Raw genomic sequence first — 19642 nt, forward strand, 5'->3', positions numbered from 1 at the left:
TCCTATTGTATGAACACTCAGAGATTTACCTTTTTGCTACTAAGCTGTTAAAAACCGACTGCTACTAGAAGAAAACAAAATTAGAAGTTAGTGACTTGACTTCCTCTTTCATTATTCTCTACATCCACTTAATAAAAGATGTAGTATCTCTTAGTATAAGATGTAGCAAAAGTGTGAATATGTGTGGGGATCTGGATGTAAATATTTCAGCACTGCTACAGAAGCTTTTTTATTCAATTTACAGTGAATTTAAACATCATATTTCTTCATATTTGTTTGCTCATACCTCAAAATCTTTATGGAATTCTAGATATATCTGAAATATTTTTTAGGAAAAAATTATTTTCACAAACACCACTAGGATAGGTGTTGACTTCCATCCCTGCTGAAATCCAGCATAAAATATTGCTTCCACAGCAACACATTTTAGATGAGTACCATAAAGAATCAGCCTCAAACAAACCTTCAGATAATATGTATTATAATTACTTACCACTGGAATGGAACTGCTTCTCCAGCAAAACAAAGGAAACCAGCAGCAATCCAAGATCTTACCAGAAATATTATAGATACTGAAAAACAGTAAGTAGAGTGAACTACCTTACATGTTTGAAATTTGTCTGGTTCAAGCCAGGATGAAGCTTCTTTTAACTAGCAGCAAGTTTTCTAGCTAGTGGACTGATAATGCTGGAACATTTATGTTACAGCCGAAACATCAAGGACACTTTACTGTACTTGCTGAATCTGCTTAGGATAGTAAAGGCGCAGAAAAGCCATATCTGCAACCCTATATAGCCTTATAACTGTAGGGAGGAGCAGACTAGAAGGACAGCAAATTTGACCAGAGATATTCCATACATATATATATGTATATATATGTATATATATACACATGTAGTACTCACTATAAAGTCAGGGATCATGGAAGTCAAGCTCCTTCCTTCCTGTTTCTCCTTCCCTTCTCTTCCATCCATGGCTGGTATCTTGGGAGGACTCTGTCTATCCATCACCTTTGATCCCTAGGCCTATGCATTCCTGACCTTAAAACTCTCCCCTCCGCTCCTGTCTGCTCTGCTGCTCTCTCCAGCACTGCTCCAGGACATTTTGGGGCTGCTCACAAGTAAGGAAATGCCATGGGAATTGCTGGGGGTGGAGGGAAGCAATAGGGGCTTTGCAAATTTCTGAACATACTTGTATATAATTGTACATATTTTCTTTTATCATTAGTATTTAATTAAAGCTGGCTATTTTACTTTTGACCTAGAAAGTCTCTCTCTTTATTCTCTCTCTCCTTTTCCTACCTGTGTGGGAGAGGGAGGGAATTGAGAGCATTATTGTCACTGGTCTAATCAGCAATCCTGAGCCAAACAGTAACAAAATTACAGCCAGAGTAATGAAATCCTGCACACAGGAGGAATGGTCTTTGTTAATAACCATGTCTCTTTCTCCTTATTTTCATTGTGTACACAATTGTATGCTGTATTGGTCTATTTAATAAGTGTTACTGTATTACAGTGTAGTACAGCACAGTGCTCAGGGATTCAAAAAAGAATGACTATGAATGAGATTAGATGCCACTTCTAAAGAAGTCTTTTTTCTATATTCGGTTTCTTTGCAGTTTTTATGCGTATAATCTCTGTGTTTTATGACAAATTATCACAGAAGATAAACAATGTGCAAACACTAATTATATTTCTCTGTTATCAGGGTGTCTAAAAATATGCAGTTATATTTTCTAGTTTTTCTCTACAACATAGTTTGATTTATATACATTTCAGTGTATATTTTTCTATGGCAGTAGAGGAGGAATTAAATGGATATTTGTTTTGTTTTGTTGATTGTTTTGTTTTCGTGAATTGCCGTTGGAGATTTTGGAAATTCTGTCATGGAACCTGTTTAAGTCTGCAGTAAATCATGCACTTTTTTACCAGGTAGATGCTGAATTGATTCAAAGATACTAAGCTGCTGCATCATCTTTATTTTCACACATCAAGGGCAGGCATATTGCAAGCAATTAATCATGTACTTGTTTATTGTTTTGGAGTAAATGCATTTTACACACATTGTGTTGCTGCATTTAATTTAATTACAAATCATCCCTATTTGTATCAGTCATTAACTAAGCAAACAAAAAAAAGAAAGGATGAGAGAAAAAAGAAGCATTTTCTCCTATGATTCTGGTTACTTGTCAAACAGTGAGCATAACATAGGTTACTTAACACTGGTACTTTTAAAACAAATTCACTGCTAACAGTATTTACAAACATATTTTGCTACTAACATCAAAACCTTGAGTTTTACATTAAGCATCAAATCAGTCATTAGAACCAAATCTCATTTGTGAGGGCTGAGATTCACAGGGTGGAGTTTATCCAGAACATTCATCGTGGTGCTTAGTTGTCATTGGGAACACCAGGTGAAAAGTGAAGTCGACTTTACAATGATTCTTAAAAAATGGAATTTTGTCCTTTATGTCTTTTCTGCCTACTGATGTTGGTGTTAATCCTTGCTTGTGTTACTTCTTTTCACACTCATCCCTCTTCTTGTTAATGGATATGGTAATAGGTACACTAATATGTTCATGTACCCCTGACGTTGCTCTATGGGATCTGGATATGGTTTTAACTGCAATGTATTTAGCATGAATGTTAAAAAATAAGCAGACACTACTCTGTGGGAACTTTTCGATTGCCCACAGCCATTATACTGAGAAGAACTGATGAACTTAGAGTTTAGATTTTTAAAAATGTGGCAGACAGAAATTCTTTACAAAAACCTACAGACACAGTTTTCACAAGTTAAAGAGTAAAGTAGGCTCCTATCTTAGGTGTAAACCCTCACCTTTTGGAATGACCAAACATGGAAGTTTGGTCATCCGTGTCATCTCATCTTAATAAAAAATAAAAATTTATAGACGAAGTTTTGTGAGATGTCAGATGCTCCATTCTCTTGGAGAAAAGATTTGTTGTACCAAACCCTGAGCCTCTGAATTTGGTTATCAGGCATAAAAATCTTTACCCTGTTTACTCAGTGTCCTTCTTGGCACAGGAAGGCACCATAAGGCAGTTAGGCTGCTGCATCACACAGAGGAAGAGAACAGAGTGGCAGATTACGGAAAGGACCAAATAAATGCTAGTCTGGCTGTAGTTCTATGTGATTTGAAATGTATAGTAAGGCACTATTTTTTTGTGGCAAGGCACCATATCATGCCCAGAAGTGCTAGCACGTAAATTATCACTGTTATCAGCTATATCTGACACTTAGCTTATATCTTGCTTAGCTCATGTCCTTGCAAATCTAGGTGTCAGCCAGAAACCATGAAACTGTATCTCTGGGCATGATCACATTATCATCTCATAAAAGTCAGACACAAAAAACCAAAATGTGTGGATCTGATTTGTGTTTTCTGTGTTTTAGAAACTATTAAGGGCTTTCCAAAATCCCAGACCTCAGCCTTCTGTATACCATGATCTGACTATTAAGGATTATTTTTTCTCAGCTGCAGCTTTATGACAGGGAATATATTTCAGAACCTGGTGGATTTAAGAATGACTGCAGAGTTCGAGTTAGCTAAGGATGGAAACTGCAGGCTTCAGCCACTGGGATTTATTTTAAGAAATGAACACCAAAAGTGTTATTGAAAAGTGACTGCTTAGAGGAAACAGACTTTTTCTACAGCACAGCAGAGCCCAGTTGATAGAGCAAAACAGGAGTAATATAAATACTGAACAAGCAAGTTGCTATATGATGGGGAAAAAACTGTTGATCCAGATAATTTGCCTAGACTAGGAAGGATTTTTTATTTATTTATTTTTTTAAATTTTTTAAGATTGAGGCTAGACACATTAGCAAATTTCACATGACAACTGGAAGACCCAAGAGGGGTCACAAAACATTTAAAGATGTAGTCTTATTCCTAAATGTGAATGATGCAAATGTTAGCCCTACCCTCTCCATAGAGGCTCTAAAAATGTGTAACACACAAGAGACTTCAGCCTTATCTTCCATATCCTTCTTTCACTTACAAATGATTTCCCGGTCATGAAGGAAGACCTGTAAAATAGCAGGTTGAGTGTTGTATTGGTGCATGATATGGGACAGGATTTAGGGAACAAAATGGAATGTCTTTGTGCTTTCCAGCATGGTAATGCACACATGACAATACCTGATTAACTTCAGTAGAATCTACATATAAATAAAAATTTACTTTGCTAAGTCTCAGTAAAATTAGTGAAGATGCAGCATGCTTGTTTTAGTGTAAATATGCAGCTGCTGGACTGAAACAAAGTTTATCTTACAACACTAATACTTGCTTCTCACAGCAACAAGTATCTGCCTAGCTGCAGTGGAAGTGTGCTTACCATGTATTGATTTGTAAATATCTTAAAACTTTATCAAAGACTTTATAGAATTCTCCTCTATCCCCAAATACCAGATCTGGATCATGAGAATGTCATTAAGTATATGTTCAGTCATTTTAACTGCATAGATTCCTAATCTTGGCATTGCTAACTCATTACTTTGCAGTGGATTTTGCTCCCAGTCACTGAATTATGTATGTGTTGAGAATTATACATATAAATATAAGATACTGTAGGTATTTTGTGTTCACAGTGTTACCATGTAACATCAATGAATACTTCATGTAAATTAAAGTTCAGTTGTTTCTAAATACTGTATTTTATAAGCTTAAAAAATATATAGATCTTAAAAAAAAATAGGTGGAGTTACGTGGATTTTGCTGTTCCTTCTTGTGGATCAAGATTTTGAAGCTGCTTTGGCCTCTGTGCTATTTAAAGTAATGTTTGTCAAAATTTAACTAGTCAGATAGGTTACTGAACTTTACAGAAGTCATTTACAGAGAGCTGGACCAGCACATCTGGGTGTTTTAGCAGTGCCATTCCAGCTCATAAAATAACACATTTCTTAGAGTCTAAGCTTTATCTTAATTTATGCCTGACTGGTGATAGACTATTTCAATAGATGATAAAGGAGTGAGAAGCAGATATGAATGGAATGAGGATGGTGGGGCTGGACCTTCCTTCTTCACAGGTTCTGAGTCTGAGTGGACCAGAATTTTTAGTCTACACCTATATGAAATATCTAGACTGAAATCTTCTTTCATGTAAGACATGCAACACGCAGGGCAAAGGGAAACATTAAGTACTAGAATTGCACAATACAAATGTACTAGATATAGAGTGAGCTAACCTGAACTCTCTCTGTCTGTAAGGGATCTAAGTGGTAGTCACTGGAAAATGAAAAATGGCTCACAGAGAATGTAGCAGATGTTTTTCTTTGTTTTGTCTTTTGTACATAGCTCAGAGGGAGAATCTTCTAATGGATGAAGTAGTTGTTGGAATTCATGATGTTGTGTTTCTAAAGTTTTCTCTTTAATAGGCTTCCCCCCTCCCCAGCCCCAGTAGAAATGAATACACTCTACTCTCTTTGCTCTTCCACAGAACCTTGACCTGGATGGATAAAAAAGCGTACTCTGTGACTGCTTTCAAGCTACTACTGAAATAATATTTTGAAAAGTTATATAATATTTGGTTGACCAGCTGATGAATGAGAACTGAAATTGGTGTTCATTTGGCAAGGATACAAATCTCTTTCTTCTACTCAGCAAGTTGATTTTCCTGGGTTTAAGGTTTCTGATGCAACTAAACTTATATGGCTGGAATTAGATGATTTATGGGGAAAAAGAATTTACAGGGAAGGTAGGCAGCATGTCTGCATGAGCTTTGTTTTTTAGGATATCCAGGTACAGTAGGAAAGATGGATTTTTTTTCAGGAATAAATTTTAGACTTGTTACTGTTCCCCAGCAAACCAAGAAAGACAGGACAAGACAGTAACCTTTAGCTGAGCAATGTATACACCGAACACTAAGTCTGATTCCTGGACACATTTGCAAGGTGTGTAGTAATCTGAAATTTATACCTCCAGAACCAACTGATCCTTATCCTTTCAGTCTTTTTTTCCCATAGCCTTTATCACATGCTGTTTTGTAAAATCTGTCTCTCCATCCAGCTTCCCATATTTTTTTCTCACAGTGATGGGGATAGCAGGATCCTTACCTGTCAAACAAAAACAACACACTACCACAACTTCCTTGGTCCTCTCCATCCATTTTATTATTATTATTTTTTTTTTTTAAATTTAGACCCCGCAGTGATTCAGTACTAATCTATTTTGCTTTTACTGCCTCTTCAATATAATTTGCATTCCTTGAATCCATCCTATGACTCCCAATTTCATTGTATTTCAATTTCAGATTACTTTTCCTTATTTTCAAGATCATCCACAGGTATAATTCACCCTGCCTATCTGGCTTGTATTCTGTGTATTTTCTTCTGCAGTTTCCTCTCTGTTAGTGAAACTCCTCTTGTTATCTGTCTGTTCATCTCTATCACATTTTTCTTCATGCTGTTTTCAAAAAAGATGTTAAACTTCAAAATTTCTGTTTTCTAAGTCTGATTTCCAGGCACATTTATATCATGAGGCTTGTCAGAAATTAAGAGTTAACAGTAGCTAGAGACAATGGAGAGCATACTATGATCATTTAGAAGGAAAAACGGAAATATATATATTATATATACTCACATATGTATATGTATCCATAGTCCCACATATATTTGTTGGAGAGTGCTATTTAGGTCAAGAACAGCCTTCTGGGTGCAGGAACAATCTAGTAAGTGATTAAATCAATGCCTTTGCAATAATATTTCATTGTATACTTGCCAGACTACCTCAATTTTCTAACTCAATAAAAGCTCATCTTAATTCATCATGTTTTAACACTGTGTTCTCCATCCATATATTTAATCATAACTACACACAAGGAATAGGAGGAAAAACTCTTTAAAATCTGTGTGTCACATATATTTTGTCACTTTGCCAGACTTACACATTTGTTTTATCATCAAAGTCTGAAACAATTGGGGGGGTTGCACCTTCCTCATATCTTTGGAGGACTGTTGTTCCGAAGTAGCTCCATGCTACTTTTGAAAAAGGTGCTATTTTTCCTGGTCCCGACTTGTTTGCTTTTCTGTGCCTGAACATACCAGGAAAAAAATAGCATGTTCATTTTTCTACTTTGGATTTATGAAAAAAATTATTGATAGCATCTTGCTTTTTTGCTTAATGGGAGCAGAAGATCTCAATATAGATCTAATTTTATTTCATTAAGGATTGTGGGAGTTTTGCTTATCATCACCTTTAGCAGGAACAGTGATGACAATTCTCAATCATTTTACTAATCCAAACCTTGAAAATCTGAATGCTAAATAATTTATTTTAAGTTATTGCTTGGCACTTTTCAAACTGGTTTACCATCCTGAGTAGAGATGGCTAATATAAAATGCAAATGTCAGTGAGCAGGAGTCACTTACTAATTGTCTTGTAGAAAATAATTAAAAGTGGAAATAAGCAGAAAAGGTAAAACTGTAATTTTCAAAGTTTATATATGTTTTGACCTTTTTAATTGAAACTCAGCCACTTTTTTTTTGTTTCATTGCTTGAGATGAAGGAAATATTCTGAGTCACTTAAATATTTCATAAGTTTTCTTGTTCTCATAGTTCAAGTCTTAAATTAATAGATTCCAAGTCCAATAGTTATATATTCAGACATATGGTCTTCTTTGAGCTCATCATGGAACAATACTTCCAGATGCTTTGAAATAAAAGTTTTCATGACTTTGGGGCAGGTTTGTGGGGTTTGTTTTTTATTTTGTTTATAGACTCAGAAATGCCTGCAGTCAGCAAGTTAGGGAAAAAAAAAATTATAATGGCTAAACTAGTGTGTAATGCAAACTACATACCAAAGACTTTCTAAAATAAAGTTTTATTCTTTGTGTCATTCAAGAGACTGAAAAAATAAAATTTTGTTTTTGTTTGGTTTTGGTTTTGTTTTCCAGGTGGAATGTTCACAGCTTCTACTAAAATGAGAGAAGAATTAACCTGATTCTTTATTTTGAACATTTACCCTTAAAGCAGTGTGTAAGATCTGTATAATGACCCAGGGGAATGAGAATGTTCAAGAGAATTCTGATTTCCCATTTTCTTTTTAGCCTAGTCAGTATTTTGTTCACACACACTTTTAATATTCTTGTTGCCTAAATCATATATTAATGTTTTCGGTCTCCGTAGCTGAAAGGCATAATTCCAGTAATGAGGGAAAATAAGCTGAATGCTTGATGAAGTAGCTAAGCTACCAAACAACAAACAGAATGTTTCATCAACTATGTTTTAATAACTGGTGTATGAAGTTGCCACATTTTTGTCATTTCCCCGCCAAGAAATGCATCTCTTTTTATTACAATATGGTATGGTATCAAAAGGTTCAAATCAACCAAAATGTTGTGAAAGCATAATATACAGCAGGAACAGAAAGCAAGCTACAATGAAATGATAGTAAAAGTCGTGTTTTAAGAATTATTTCATACAGTGATTCTGTTGCATGGGTTTATTTTTTTATTTCTGTGAGACCTCCAGAGCACCTACTAAATCACATGGAAATAACCAGAATCAGCCTTTACCCCAAGGTAAGTGTTGCAATCTCCTAGCTAAATTGTTCTTTTCCCTTACAGTATTTTGTACTGAAAAGGAAGTTTAAATTTGAAGTTAATAAAAAAGCACTAGAGCTTTAAAATGTCTCCTTTTTTTTTGGCTGTTTCTTCTGTGAGATTTATGGAGTAGAAGCTGTTTGAAAGGGAGAGGAGAATTCAGAGATGGTGGAGTTAACTTCTAAATTACCAACAGCTGAGTTCCTAAGGCTGTATGCTTTGCTCATTATTTGTAATATATATTTTCTAGCTGTAGAAACATATTATTATAATACTAAGATTAAAATAATTTTTACTTGATTGCTTTAACTATCTTTATCAATATCTATGAATATTGCTAAATTGTAAAGAAAAAGATTTGAAATAAAAGTATGTTTGGTAGCAGGATTTTTCGACCTTACACATTGAAGAGTGTCTTGAGTACTTCATAGTAAAACTTTTATTTTCCATTTTCTGCTATAGCTAATGCCCTCTCTAAGCAGAAATAACACTTAATGTAGCCTGTCTCTGCACAAGAATTTGCACATGTGGAAGCACATGTATTAGAGTTTTTGTTCATGGCATCATGTGGTTACAGAGTGGATCACCTGAATTTTCTTATTTACTGTGAATTTGTTTGACACCCGTAGTTTTGGTGCATGTAGAGTCTGTTTTGGAGGAAAGAAATTTAGAAACTGTGATCCTAGGTTCTCCACATCTTGGCAGGGACACGGTTCCTTGATCATCTCAGAAGTACTTTGAAGTGCGCCACTGTCACGTGGGAGGCATTGTATAGGGAGAGAGAGGGTCTACTTGGAAAGTATCCTCATTCTGTTAATTGCTTTCTCATTATTCCATGAGAAAGCTTACACATTATTTCCTCATTTCAGATAAAGCACAGCTAGAAATATGCCTGATGCTATCAGCTACTTTTAAGTCATAGAGCAATACCTGCATGATTAGAAAGTCTACAGAAAAAGATTTTTATTAAATACTTTGTGCTCTTTGTGCAAACTGACACAAAATGTATGTATGTAGTCAAATATACCAGTACCATATCTACTGCTGTCATTTTTTCTGAATACATTAAATATATTAATAAAAAAACCTCATGGAGACTACACTCACAAAATTGTATTCAGTCTGGCAGTAGTGAATTGTCTCTGTTACATGAGGAACATCAAGGACAAAAAATCAGTTCAGACCACTTTTGACAAAGTCTTCTGTTTGACAAAGACCAGCAGTGCATGTCCAAGACAAAGCAAAAATATAATATTTCCTAGTCTACAGTCCCAACTTCCCAGACTTTAGTCAGGGGCTTTCCTAGACAGAAGTAATGCTTTGTATTTGATCACCTTCAAAGTACTAAGTCTTTTCCTCTAAATGTGTACCAATTTTTATGCACTGCAGCTCTTTATGGAGATGGAGCAAGTAATGAACTCCATTTTATGCTCATTTATGCTTATCCATTTCTACCATGTTCCCCTCACCCTGGTGTGTCTTTTCCAGGCTGAAGGGTCCTGGTCTGTTTCGTCACTTCTTGTGCAGATAACATTTATGACCTTAATAATCACTGTTATTCTCCCCTGAAATGTCACAATTTTCACTGTAGTCTTCTTGACATGGGAATGCTATAGCTTATAGAATTTGAAAACAAAATACAATTTAGTTTTCTACATAGTCATAATGATAATTTCGGATTTATTTTCTGTTTGTTTTTTTTTCTTAAAGATTTGCAAATGTGTATTTGATGCATTTATGTTGATTATTATATTGGTGATCCTTAATGTCCAGAGCCTCTCAGTGTATGTGTAGAATTAAAATTGTCATTTTCAGATATTATTTACTTTACAGTTATCTATGATGAATTTTATCTACTTATCATTGACTCTTCTGCTGTTCCTCTGTTTTTTTTAAAGAAGCCATTCTTTTTTGCTACCATGAATATGTTAGTATCATCAACACACTATGGCATTTAATTATTCATCCACTTTTACATATAATTTATTAATATGTTGAGACACCATCACAGTTGCTCAGGACTCCCCATTTGTAATCTCTGACTCTGTAAAAAACAGTCACTTTGTTTCATGCTTCTGTTTTTCAACTATGTAAGAAGCTTTGACATCATACCGTGCCTGTTTGCTAAGAATGTTAATTTTATGTTCTTTTGAGACACCTCAGCATTCCAAGTGGATGATATGCTAATCTGATTTATCACTATATTTATTCATTCCTTCAGAAGACCCTTGTGAAGGACCAGGTATTTCCTCACACAAACATAAAATGCCCTTTAGGTCAGCAGTCATAACTGGCTTTAAGATGGCTGCTCCACATGGCACTCTGAACCCTCTCCTGGCTGCCTTCTCTGACAGAAAACAACAACTCGGATGCCCTAAGGGGGTAGCTGCTGCTGGAGAGGAGCCATAGCGGGAAAAGAAGCTGCAATGGAGGGACAAAGTCCCCTTCTGATTGGCTGAGAAGCCTAGAAATACAAAACCAGCCAATCACGACCTATTATACCTCCTTTTTGGAGTGTATTTAGCTTGTCAGGATCTGCTGAGAGGTCCGCATGTGGCGATTGCCTCTCACAGAAGAGCAGTGGCTTCAGCACTGAATTTTCGAGTGAGTAACTTGCTCAGTACTTACTAATATTTCCAATAACAACAGCCAATCCCCAATTAGAATTTATGAATACACGGTTTATTGTGGGGAAAAACAAAACAATTTGGGGCAGAAGGTTCAAAAAGGGTGATTAAAGCACATATGAGCTGTAAAATATCTTTTAAGCACCAAATAACAAGAACTTATCTATGTCTTAATACTTAGATATAGTACACCTTATTTACACACCTTATTTAATTATCTATGAGGGGAGAAGGAGGGAGGGATATGCCCAACTTTTGTCCCTTATAGGGTTGCGGTTTGAGTGCAGGTGAGACAGGAGCACCTTAGGGAGAGAACTATGCCTTCCCCTGCAACCTGGTTTTAGAACCATGGGTGGCAGGAGTTAGCCTCACCACACGTGCTCAGCAGCAGACGGGTTCCTGAGGATGGTAGCTGCAGGCAATGCAGGGAGGCTGGCAGGAAAAAGCTGCAGCGATGAGCTGGGACAAGCTGGGTCAAGCCGGGTCTAGCTGGAGCGAACTGGCACCAGGCAAGAACCGGGACTCGGGCTGCAGCCGGGGACCTCAGGCTGGCAGGCACTGCAAGGCGCAGGTCAGCCCCCCAAAGCAAGTGGCAACAGCGGCAGTGGCAGCGGTAGTGACGGTAGTAGCGGCTTCAGCGGCAGCAACAGCTTCCGTGTCTCTGGAAAACCGCGTCGAGAAGCGAGCAGCAAAAGCGTGCCCAGAAGCAAGGAGCAGAACCTTCAGTATCTGTGCCGAAAAACAGTGCGCACACTGTCTCTTTATAGGTTTCCTTTGCTTCCGATTGGTCGGTTTCATATTTCTAGCCTTCTCAGCCAATCAGACAGGACCTTGTCCCACCATTGCAGCTGTTTTTCCCGCCACTGCCCCTCTCCAGCAGCAGCTACCTCCTCAGGGCATCTGAGTTGTTGGCAGAGAAGGCAGCCAGGAGAGGGTTCAGAGTGCCACGTGGAGCAGCCATCTTTAAGCCAGTTATGACTGCTGACCTAAAGGGCATTTTATGTTCATGTGAGGAAATACCTGGTCCTTCACACCAACATCCTCACAACATCACTTATTTTTAAAATGGGATTGGTCTAAGCAACCATTAAAGCTTGACATACTGGTTTCATCTTCTTACTGCACACAGTCAGCTCTAAAACTGTACTGAATCAGGTTAGGATGAAGTTTTCCATATGAGGCAAGTTACACAGGAATGCAGTTACTATTAAACTGTTTGGAGTTTGTTTGTTGTTGTTGTTGGTTTTTTTTTCTGTAATTCACTTTTTTGCTCTTGACTATGACCTTCTTATAAAACTGTTATCTAGATAACCTGCAGGCATAACAAGTTCTGTAGACTTGGAAGATGTTTATTCCAGGTACACAATGTAGTACATTGAATTTGGCGCCTCTGAATGAGATTTCAGTCTTGTTTATATGGTTAATTGGGTAAGAGTGTCTAGAATTATCCTTCTCACACACTGCTTCTGGGTCATTGGCATATGACACCCTTTGTAATATTTTAATATGGCAGAAAACTCAATAAGATCTTACTGAAAATATGGTACAATACCTTCAGTTTCAACATTGCATTTGTTTCATTTTTAGTTCAGGTGTCCCTGCTGGCTAAAGCTCAGTTCTTTCGGTGGGACTGGGATAATTATCTTCTGTGCCAAACACAAGACAGTTCATTCAAAATGATGCCTGGAGCTGCAATCAGCATTTTCACGAAAACAACAAACTAGGCTTTTTAACATGACACTAATCCTTCTTGAGACAATTACTTAGAGCTGACCTTCAACTTTTCCCTTTAACAAGTTTAGGTTTACAGTGTATGGCTGGGTTTTCCAAAATGAGATTTAAATATCTCCCTCTTTTGAAAAAATAAATGTATTATAGAAAATGTTGCAGAATGGCTGAGTTACGTTTATGGAAAGTGAAAAATCCCTCATTTTGCAATACAAAAAAGCAGTTAAAAGCAGTTCTATTTGATCTGCTGCTTGTGAAAGAGGCTGAAATTACAGGTTTGAAAACTGAAGGCTTCTGTTTGTCTTCTATAAAGCAATGATAGTGACAGTTGTAGTGCAAAAATCCATGCTTCATCATACCAGTCCTGCTCAAGTCTTTTTTGTGAACAGGCAGTAAAAGAAAACAAGACCTTAAGGACAGATTTTTTTATTTTTTTTTTTTTTAATCGTAATTCATTAAGGAGTTATCTAGCATTGCAGGTTTCAAGTGCTTGCTCCTTTGGGATGATTCAGAAATGTTTGTCTTCTTCAGAAACTTTAGTTCTAGGGGTAAATCTTAGTCATTTGTGTTTTAGTTACCAGGAAAAAGACCCACAACAGAATGAAATAACTAGTTCAGGATAGAAGCTGGTCATGAATATGTGTAATGGGACAACTATGAATGAAGTGAAGTAGTTGGATGAGGGCAGACAGCTTTGAGTAGAGAGAAGTCTTACTGATTGATCACTCCACTAGCTTCACAAGGTATGCCAAAACATCTTCCACCATTGACCTCCAGGGAGATGTTTGGCCTAGCCAGCTAAATAGGGTGTGGGACTGTGCACCAAGACATGACTGTCTACAGGAGTCAGCTGTTAGAAAAGCCTCAGGCACTGCTGTGGCCAGTGTCAGCACCCAGAATGCAGTGGTGACCTCTCCCAGCAGCTGCTAGGATGAGACAAGTTTTGGGTACAAAGGCTGCTGAGTGCATGAATGATGGACTCTGTGCCTTCGTTACCCTCAGAAACACAGTATGGCCCTGGCCCATTTTATTAAGGAAGAAATTTGCAAAATATTAACACTGATTTCTATGATTTATACCGGTGTAGAAATCAAGTTGGAACAGGTAAATTTACGTGGAGGCCATTAGAATATAGCTTCAATCAGTACCACGTTTCACTGAATTTAAACCTGTTAATTAGTTATGCATAATTCTGTAGCCTATTGTAATTTCTGAACTATTTAGTTTCTCTTCAGGTTCGATTTTGTTTTTGTTTTAGTACAGTTGACAGCATATGATAACAATTACTGGATGTATCTCCAAAATTAACTTAATACAGTCATAAAGATATTGTGAATGACTGTATTTCCTACATTACAATAGCAGAAATTGGTATGTAATTAGCCCTTTGTATAGCACAGTTGCAAGGAAGGAAACAATAATAAGTATAAATGTACACTTGGGCTTAGTGATTAATATCTTGGGAAAAACAGCCGAAAGACAAAAAAAACAACAACAAAGAAAAATATTCAGTGAGACATAAAACATGTCTGCACAGCAGAGTAAGCTCCTAAACCTAGTGATTGCAAGGATGTAAGGAAGATTTGGTTCAGTATCTCTGCAGGCACTGACTGAAATGTTGATCTTAAAAGCTCAAGTTCAGTATCACTCTAATATGGCTACGTATCCTCTGAAGCCAAACAGGTTTGACCAGAGTAGCTTTTGTCCACTTATCCTTCCTGGTCTGTCTAAAAGCAAGAGGTTCAGAAATACGCTACAATTAGAGTTGCTCACATCTTATATGTACATCTCAGCTTGGAGAATTTTGCTAAACTGTAAAATATTAATCTGAGAAGAATTAAAGTTGTCCAAGTAAAAAGGCGGGTTCAGGCACAGTGATTTGACCGTGTATTTACAGATGCTCCTTGAGGATGAAATTAATTAATTTTCATTTGTTGCAATTTCAATGTATTTGTCATTTGCTTCTTGTAATGATTGACTTCGTGCTAAAGACTGGAAACCATACTAAACTGAACAAAATTACTTTCCTTTTTCTGCAGTATTAAAAGCTTCATGAAATAGAAAGTTGTACTGTGCTAGACGTTGAAAAAAGTAACTGTATGCTCAAAACCTGAGAGAATGCTATCCATTTCTTTAGAGCAAAATAATCAATTGATTTGTCTGAAAAAGGGACATGTTTACATCCTCCTTAAAGAAGCTAGGAAAAGCTTTGCTTTGTATTTTCCTTTATTGAGAAACTGCCTATGGCTTACAAATAAATTTTAAAAGATAAAGGCAGCAACTTCATTAATGCACTAGATAGATAACATTCTAGAGATTATATAAAGAGGTGGAAACTGTTTCCCCTGATGGTGGATCCAACTCAAAGGCAGGGTCTTCAAAGCAATGTAGAATGTTAAGGGAAGAAACAAACAGAATGCAACACATGGACTTCATGCTGTGGTCAGATTGAGTAGAGACTTCTGGATGAAAGAGTTTGAAATTCATATACATGGCAAGCAAAGGACCATATTTTCAAGACAGAATGCAGGAATAATTTTAGGCACGAATTATGGCTATGAATGGGTTTCATCATATGCCTGGTAAATGACATAGTGGTACAAATCTTCTGCTCATGAAAAAAAAAAAAAAAAAAAGATGACAAAGTGACAAAGCAGTTGCTTGTATTTTGATACAGTTACTGGAAAATGGAAAGCAAATTTTATCTCTGTATGGCAAATGGCATTTAGGGTAATGAAATGGAAGTGACACTATGAGACTGTGAAGCTGAATAACATTTATTCCATGATCTTCAGGCCTTGAGTTCAACAGATGTCCCTTCTTCACTTCTACCTATCTACATCTAAAACATCTACAAATGAAACTGTTTATTTCAAACCACTCAAGACGGAACAGAAACTTAGTTTTCTTAGATGCGGCTAGGACAGTTCAATGTGCTCTGTTCTAAATTAGATATTACAGGAAAATTGGGGGGAAAAATAAAATAGAAATTATGACCATTTTATACCAAGACAACTGAATTTGTTTCAAATATGTTTCTATCTAAATACTGTCTTTCAGTCTTTAAACACTGCAATGGGCATTTGTCTATAACATTAATTACATTTTTATATCTTTATATATTTGAATAAAAGTGTTAGCTATAAAGCTCTCTAAATTATTACTTAGTTACATAAATATCATTCCAGTCTTTCTAAATGTAATTTTAATGTACCATTTATTATATAGTCTGTTTATCATATTTAATGATTGTTTCTCTGACATTTGAACACAGATGTGAGATTTTTGCATATTTTAGTGATTTATTCAGATATGACTGTGGTAAAAACATAAAAAGTATACATTCAGCAAAATCAAAATATGTATTTTTTCTTTACCCATTTATTTCTAGGCGAAAATAGTTATCATGTTCTTTGAGACTTGTTCAGTGTTGTTGGGGTGACCCCAGAAAACCACAATTTTTTTTATGATACTTGAAAAATCAGGGTTTTTTTCTTAGTTTGATTGCTTATTGTATTTATGTAAGCATTGGGTTTGATCTACTTTGACTCAGTTCTCAATTAAGCATAAATATAAGAATACCTGCATGTGAAAGTGTGCTTCCAGACTAGTGCTTTTTATTGGTATGATAGCTGTAAAGTGTTAGAAACTCCTGTATCCCAAGGTGGTAATATAATATTAAAATTATGTGAGTATGTATGGTAAAAGCACAACTGAATTACATTTCTTACTGCATATACTCTGTAGAGTAACTAAGAGGTATTCATTACGCCTCTTGCTTCTGGATTCCTTTGTGCTTTAACACCTCTTCATACTAATTTACATTGTATTTTTTAAGTTGCTGAGATTTAGCATCTAGATGCTGAGCTACCCATAATTTCACTTCCCCTTAGTAATCTTGCCATGTATTGCAAATATTGAAATGTCTTGTTAATATTAATAAAGTAGTTGGTTACTCAGACTGTTAAAACTACAGATTAGGAGACAGTGGGATGTCCAGGAAGAAAGATTCATTAAAGAAGTCTGTTTAAGGGAAAACTGAGAGTAGGTATAATAGATTTTCATTTGCATATAGCCATCATTACCTCTTCATTGTAAAGTCTGGGCTTTTTATTTGTCACACTTTTTAACAAGGGTAGCTGAAGGATGTAGTAGAATCACTCTGAATTTTTGTAAGCACTTCTCATTACAATGATCACAGCTAATGCTGCTTTTCTCTTTTTTTGTGTGTGCTCTGTAAGTCCTCCAGAAAAAGAAAGGATCCTGATGAAGCATGCAATTCCTATGTTGCAAGCATATTTCACAATTTTACTTTGTTCTGCATTGTATCATTTTCCAAAGCATCAGGGTTTCAAAAACCTAGAAATACTAGAAGTATCTTTTTGAGGAAATTGGAGTTTGAACAGAATACTGTTTATCACTTCTGCTTATTCTCTATTCAAACGATCAGAATTTCAAGCATTTACAACCAGAAAAAAAAGAGATTTTTTTGAACTAAAACCAATTCATCAGTAGAAGACAATTCCACTCCTAAGGATTTTTAAGAATAAAATGCAATTATTTATTGACTATCAGTTAATGTGATATGTTGGTAGTAATAGAACATTATTGTGCCTTTAATGATGGCTTGATACAGGGTATTCTTAAATGATGTTGCTATTAATGTATTCATGAATGTATGTTAACGTTCTAGAGACAATAAAAACTGAAAACCTAAAAAATTATCTAAGATGAGTGCTTAAAAATATTTATGCAACCTATAGAAAAGAAATTAAAACACATCCTTTTAAAATTAAGGGTAACGTTCAATATATATATATTTAAATATACTTTATCTTTAAAGTATTTCAATTAAAATGCTTTTTCAGAAGAGTCTATGTTATTAAATACATGCAGACTATAAGGTGGTGATTTAATTATTCTGTTGGACCTTAAGATCTCATATTAACTTTGTTGTTAAGGAGGACAAAAGAGGAAGAGATGCTGAATCACTCTGTGAGATTGCCTTGTGGTTCATAAAATCTGGATTTTTAACAAGTGCTCATTCCTGAACTTCATTATTTTTTCCTTAACTTATTTTCTAAGAGGACCATAACAGAGGAGAAGGTACTAAGAAAACCAGAGTTTTAAAATTACCCACACATTGGAGGTGAACATATGGAATAGTTTAACACAAAATTCAAAGTGTGCTTTAATAAACTCCTCTGAAAAAATACCAGAGCTGATACAAGATATCTGTACTATATAAAAACAGTTTGTTCAGAGAAGTGGTATTTTTGTAAAGTGGAGAACATACTGTAGGTGCAATAAAAAAATTTTCCTTCGTAAGAAATTTTTGTGCACAAAGAAGACTGTATAAAAAGAGATGGCACTGACTTTTTATTTTGCTTATGGCCTACAGACAACAGTCATCACCAGATAAATTAAGTGAAGAATGCTGTCCCATTCATAAATGGCTGGATTTTATTAGTCGTGTCTGTTGCATCACCGTTTAGTGCTATTGATTGCTCCTTAACTTCAAGTCAATAATAGAGATCTGAGTTTGAAACATTTCACATAGGCTGTATAGCCAAAGCAAACATCAGTAGTGTATGAAAAGATGTGGCAGGAGATTATCTGTATCTGAGGTATCTTTTGCTGTGCAGTTTGTTTTTCCTGGCTTCATAGTCACTGCCCACTGGTCAGGTGGAGAGTTACTTAAGAGTCCTACAATATTTTCCAGAAAAGGTGGAATTTAAGGCCTTCTGGCTGCATGTGGTGGCCATCATTCTTTTTCTACAAAGTATGCTACTAGTATTTTTCTGTGCTCTGGTTATTAACATTATTCATTGTTTTGTTAGTTTTCAAAGAGTTGCTTCAGATGCGACATCTGTGACAGCCTAAGTTTAAGTGCATTTTTAGATATTAATTTTTAATGCATATACAATGCTTTCTTTTACTCAGTTGCATATAGTAATCAAGACTGCAAATTAAAAGGTGGGTTCAAATGAGATGTTTGTTTCAATATATTAGTATCAGAAATCTCAGACGAAAAAAAGCTTATTTAATTCCTTATCTATTAGATCTGAAAATGTTTCTGCAGTACCTACTCAGGGCTTATTACTTGGTGGTAACTCTGTTGAATTACCTTGTCTGTCCAATGACAACATGATCCTAAAACTTCTTCTGCATTGTGGAACTCAGTTCTACAGTTCTACTCAGAAGACACTTCTCCTGTTTTCATGTTTTTGTGTTTTCCATGGATGAGTTTTTAAGCTTGTTAAGGAGGAAAATGTTAAATCCTACAAATCATAAGAATTATCTTGCCTCCATTCTTTCACTTTCTCTCTCACACACAAAGGCTTTAAATGCATTTTAGTTCAATGAAGTAGCTGGAAAAGGCAGGTGCGATAAAATTTAAATTTAAAAAGTGGAGTGTGAAGGACCAGGTATTTCCTTACACGAACATGAAATGTCCTTTGAGTCAGCCGACAATACTGACTTAAAACGGTGTCTCCACGCGGCGCTGAACCCCCTCTGTGTGTGTGTGTGTGGGGGGCAGCTGCTGCAGGGGAGGAGCCGTGGCTGGAAGCAGGGGCAGGACTAGATCCCGTCTGATTGGCTGAAAAGCCCGGAAATACAAAACTGGCCAATCAGGAGCGAAGGAAACCTATAAAGAGACAGCACGGCGTGCTTTTCCCCCTCTCATGCTCCTTGTTTCGGCGTGCTTTTCTCCTGACACT

Source organism: Chaetura pelagica, unplaced genomic scaffold, assembly GCF_000747805.2.
Source record: "Chaetura pelagica isolate M959 unplaced genomic scaffold, ChaPel_1.0 scaffold97, whole genome shotgun sequence".
Lineage (NCBI taxonomy): Eukaryota > Metazoa > Chordata > Aves > Apodiformes > Apodidae > Chaetura > Chaetura pelagica.